The sequence below is a fragment of the Micropterus dolomieu genome, linkage group LG05, assembly GCF_021292245.1.
Source record: "Micropterus dolomieu isolate WLL.071019.BEF.003 ecotype Adirondacks linkage group LG05, ASM2129224v1, whole genome shotgun sequence".
Taxonomy (NCBI): Eukaryota; Metazoa; Chordata; class Actinopteri; order Centrarchiformes; family Centrarchidae; genus Micropterus; species Micropterus dolomieu.
In genome coordinates this window covers 17,174,232-17,180,036 of record NC_060154.1, presented here as the reverse complement: position 1 = coordinate 17,180,036, position 5,805 = coordinate 17,174,232, and the positions used below count along the sequence as shown (strand labels likewise).

General features: G+C 41.1%; 1 protein-coding gene across 2 annotated transcripts in view; it reads left to right on the top strand.

Moving 5' to 3' along the window:
- The window catches only part of insrb (insulin receptor b), a 115,276-nt gene that overhangs the window by 31,410 nt on the left and 78,061 nt on the right, over window positions 1-5,805 (top strand). The gene's annotated exons all lie outside the window — the stretch shown is intronic.

The window sequence follows — 5,805 nt, the reverse complement described above, 5'->3', positions numbered from 1 at the left end:
GTTCAAATACTTATTTGCAGCTGTATCATACAAATAAATAGTTAAAAAATCATACATTGTGATTTCTGGATTTTTTTTTTTTAGATTATGTCTCTCACAGTGGACATGCACCTACGATGACAATTTCAGACCCCTCCATGATTTCTAAGTGGGAGAACTTGCAAAATAGCAAGGTGTTCAAATACTTATTTTCCTCAATGTAACTATATTTTCAGTGGTGACCGTATATAATGAACCGTTCTGTTTTCATTACCTTAGAATGAGCCATTTCTATCTACATACACCTCTTACATGGATGTCGCCAAGTTGCAGCGCCATGTTTCTACAGTAGCTCAAACGGGCAAAAGTCTCTACTGAGCGCATTTGGTCAATACGTACGAAGAAGAAGAACAACAACAAGTAATGTTGTAGTAGTAGATGACTGGTTTTTAGAAGTAAGATAGTGTATCCTCTGTGATTTTTTTTCAACAGCAGGGACAGGCCAAAATCCCATAGCAATCTTTTATTATGGACATGTATCCAACCAAACCACTTGCTTTGTTATAAAGTATCTGTTAACATAATCCGGGAAAACCTGTGCTCCCGATCCCCAGTGGTGTTACCGAAAGATTCTGTCGTGTCAAACTATAAGCATTCGCAGAGTCGTGTAATTACGACATCTTGACATTATTATTACATCATTGCAAAAAGAGAAATAAGGACATAAAGAAGTACACAGAACTTTGATTTGTGCAAAATCACGTATTGCATATACATATTTTGCAAACATGTCATTTGTAATATGGTTATAACGGTTAGCTTGCTGTCCATGCAGAGTGAACTAGATGTCTGCGAGTTGTTTGCATGCTCTAATAATGCTAATCCAACACATCTTTGTAGTAGTGTCCATGTTGATTCCACATTCCACCTTAAGCACATGAACACACACTGAAGTCGGAAGAATGACTTCACAACTGTTGAAATGGGAACATCTGAGGAGCACGTGAATGCGCCGCTGGTTGCAATTCACAACCCTCACCTGACCTGTAATCTGACAGGTCAGCTCACACACTGACGTCCAGTGTGCTGTATGATTAACAACACAGTGCTGACCTGTAATTAAGTTAGGCCAATCAGCGTGTGTCCTCTGATATGTCGGAGGAACGCATAGAGTCTGTCAATGACTCATGAATTCTGTACTAGACTTGCTGCAATAACAGTGTTTTTATTGATCCGTACTGATAATCTTGGTAAATACAGTCATTGACTTGTCAGTTTCGCATCGGTCAGATCAGTGCTTACTGATCAGACGTCCACAGAAGTCTTGCACGAGACTGGCAAACAGCAGTGGTAATGCTCTTCACAGACCCCTTCTACTTTCACAACATGTAGTACACGCACTCTTCACTGCATTCTCACCAACATTACGACAGATGGAGAGGGAGATGGAAACCACCTGCTTAACAGAAAGACGGTATACAAAGCAACCTTCTGTCCACCCCTGCACCATTTTCATAGTCATGAAACCAGATGGGTGAGAATCTGGTTATGCCTCCCAAAACTACTGGCCATCAGTAAATGTGATCTTTTAATTACAGAATATGTGCTTGTATGATTTCATTTGGAGTTCTTAATTAACTTTATTCAAATTAACTGGTTTGTTTCTGCATATCGGGAGTGAAGTGGCCTTTATTTGTCCTTGGCAGTAAAACATATGATAACAGTCCCACTTGAGCTAGTGTTGTAGTACTCGAGACCGGTCTTAAGACCACTTTTTGATGGTCTTGGTCTTGTCTCGGACTTGACCGCATTTGTACTCGGTCTTGTCTCGGTCTTGGACATTGAGGACTCTGTATTTTATTTCAAGACCATAACTTTGGGAATATCAATAAATTGCTTTTCCATTATCTGATTTACTTGTAACATCCTTTCTTTGATTGGATGTAAAACGTATTGCTTCAAATGCAACCAATAACCCTAATTAAAAATTTGTTGTTAACGACTGTCACTCCTAACCGTGATGGTAAACATGGAAAAAGAGTGTTGAATAAAGATGCTTACGTTGATTTCAGCTCAGAAGGATAAGTACCCAGAGCTGGCAGCTGAGTGGTGTAGGCAAGTGTCTTAAGCATGCTAGGGTCAGTTGCAGGGGGCGCCAGGGAGACATCCCAAGTTCCGGGAATAATGGAGCAAAACATCAATGAAGGGTGGCTCCCGGCTGATATCCCTGCAGCTGGCCTGATGGCACCATCGGCGCTGCGACAGGCATTTTTCTGTTTTTTGCCATGCAGGTTTTCCTGTGCTGATACACAGTGGAAAACATTTAGTGCGAATCATCAGATCTCAGATTTGTTCTAGACCAATCAACCAGCTATGGGGAGTTTTTAGAAAATGACTCACCGCAAACTTTCAAAACCCTAACTGTAGGGCGTATTTCTCCTTGAAATTTATTCAGAAACTGGTTTGATCATTAGCAAAGATCAAAGTCCTACAGCGAGCCTGCAAAAATAATTCTCAGACAAGCAAATTATAAAATTTCTCCGGTATGCGTGGCGGATTAAAGTTCATGTGAATTGAGTTGCAGGGTAAAATGGTATTGAACAAAAAAACCCTGCCAATTACCGTAGTCCGCATTTCATTTAACATCAATTGCTTCAGCTCACAGAGGAACTTTCATAGTTGCAGATATTGATGTGATTTTGGAGTTTATGTGAAGAGTGGGGCTGCTTTGTCCCTAAAATATGGACCCCTGCACTACTCTAAATGCAAAGCTCTTAAAAGGCTCAATCTGAAATATACTTTTAAAGTTTAAGAAAGTCTTCACTTCCTCTTCCACTTCAAACAAAGCATTTGAGTAGAGATGTAAGCATCTATTATGGCAAAACATTAAGCTCTGAAGCATTCGGGTCAGACCTTTTTTTTTAATGTCATTGGATAGTTGTGGTGTGTGTGTGTGTGTGTGTGTGTGTGTGCGCGCATATCATGTGCCTTCTGCTGCTGTAACAATGTTTAACTGGTCATTAGGTGTCATGCTGTTGACACTGAAGAACAGAGTGGAGTGAAAGGAGGGTCCCGGTGTGGCAAGGCTGATACCGTAGCTTCCATCAGTGTTCCAAAACACTGGAGGGATTTGTGCCAAGCCAAAGTGAAAAGGCACAGAGAGATGAAGCGCTTGCACTTAGTTTATGAGCCAGCATCAAGCATTCCTAATTCACTTACAGTTAAAGGGGACCTAGATTGAATCATGCCTTGCTGTTAAATGACAACGTAATGAATGGAAGTAATTCTACAATACCGTCGTAGCCACAGACCCTCCACTCCAGGGGCCCATCTGTCAGAGGCTAGCTAACAGGGAGTGATTTGTCGCCTTATGAATGTTAAAATGACGTCAGTGTTCCTTCAATGCTCTACCTAGCATAAGCCTGGATATCCTGTTCAAGGAAAAACCAACAGAGGAGGGCAGTGATTTGAAAATCTTTGGGAATTTGGGAAGGGTTTTTGTGGAAAAACAAAACATCAGGGGGAGGGGTATTATTTGTCCATAATGAAAGACCCACAACTAAATGTTTATAGATAACATGTTCAAAGTACTGTGCCTGCTCCAAGAAAGTGGTGTTACAAGGCAGAGAATAATGAAAACAGATTCCTGCAAAGATTCATAACACATTTGTGCTTTTGTTCAACTGATATCACATTTAGTCATCACTTTTCATTGTCAAAAATAATGTTTTTTTTATTATTAAATATCAGAAACTTTTTTTTCTGGGCTGGAGGGGCATGTCTGTGTCTTGATTGACAGCTGCTGGCAGAGTGCGGGTGACACTGTAGTTAACAAGAGACTACCAACAACATCTTACTAGACCAAAGTGACCTCCAAAGGTCCTTGGAGGTATTGCTATCCAGCCTGCAAATTGACATTGTTCCCTTGCGAGCATTTGTTCAATCACTCGTTCAGTAGGCTAAGGCGCAGGACAAGACGTATTCATGTTTGCAAGTTAGATAGAAAGGCCTTTAGCAGGAAACCTAGTGTAGTAGTTTATCTATCCCCTTTTCCACTGCATGGTACCATCTCGGCTGCCTCGACTGTACTCGCCTTTTTTTGGTTTTCCATTGTGGAAAAATTGTACCTGCTGCAAGGTACTTTTTTCTGTATGACCTCCGTCGAGGTTCCAAGTGAGCTGAGGCGATATTAGAATGTGATGTGAAAACACAGCAGAGAGCTGATTGATCAGAGAGAATTGTCACTATTCACTGCATCATCATTGCGCCAGACAGAGAGGCCAGCAACAGAAAGTTTTATATTTTACAATTTTCACACGTTATTTCATCACTAAATCCACTTATGCTAAGTTTTGAGGCGAGAAATCAAGAAAAAAAAGAAATCTGCGTAGATTTCAAAAATTGACAGTTACACGTAGTGGTGGCAGAAAAAAAATGTGCTTTTAAGTTTTTGGAGTTGAGGAGCTCCGCAAGTGGCGGTGGGGGAAGCCTGCACCAACCCGCGGGAGGAACCCGCGAGGCCAGTCAGCAGCCCACTCACAGAGCCCTCTGGTCTGACAGTCACAGAGACTGCTGCAGCAACAACGGCAGAGGAAAACACAGCTGTAAAGTTTTCATACTGCTTATCTGTCTTTACATTCTGAGGAATGTTCAAACGTTTTACTTAAATCAAGAGACAGCTGTTTGTGGGTTGCTGATGTGTGTGTCACATTGAATACTACGTCGCGGCAGTTGTGTGTGGCGTTACTATGACAACCAGCTACATTGAGGGGTACTATCTCTGGGTACTATCTGCAATGGAAAATGGAGGACGGCAGGCCAAAGTCGAGTCGAGCTGGTAATGGAAAAACAGCAAAAGTCTGTGGCTCTTGTGTTGTGTAGCGGGCTGCTGTCTGGCTCAGTGTGACTGTCTGCTCTGCTTACGATACGGCGGCGTTACTGTTTTATGTGAGATTGGATTGGCTTACATGCTATATAAAAGGTCTCCACCTGCGGAGACGGATACCTGACAATTACTGCTAAAGTAAAATATTAAATATAAATGTCTTCCTTTTCACTTCTGATTTTTTTTTATTCCTCAAAGGACAAAAGAGGATGTGTGTTTTGCAGGGTAGATATGTATGCTTTAGTAGACACACAACAAAAAGCATTTTAATTTCAATTGGACTTTAAGTGGACGGAGATACTGAAGCTGTGGGTACAGGCTTGAGCAATGGAAAAGGTAGAGGGAGAGAGGGTGTGTGTGTCTGTGTGTGTGGTTTTCCTGCAGCAGCCAGTGAGAGCTGGTGGTCTTAACGGTGCAGACAAACAGGCCATTAAACTGACCCGGCCCCTTTGCTCTCCATCCCTCCAGCCTCCCCTCTGCTTCTCCCTCTTTTCCGTCTTTGTTTGTCAACTCTCCCAACATCACTCTCTCTGTTTGCTCCTGTACCACTTTGCTTTCTCTATCGCTCAAATTCTGCTTCCCCCCTCTCCTCTGCTTGTTAACCTCACTTTTCTCCAGCTCATACATACGCGCACACACACACAAAGTTCCATTCATATATATGTGTGTGTGTGTGTGTATGTATGTATGTATGTATGTATGTATGTATTATGTATGTATGTGTGTGTATATATATATATATATGTGTGTGTATGTGTATATATATGTGTGTGTATGTGTATATATATGTGTGTGTATGTGTATATATGTATGTGTGTGTATGTGTATATATATATATATGTGTGTATGTGTATATATATATATATATATATATGTGTGTGTGTGTGTATATATATATATATGTGTGTGTGTGTGTGTGTGTGTGTGTGTATATATATATA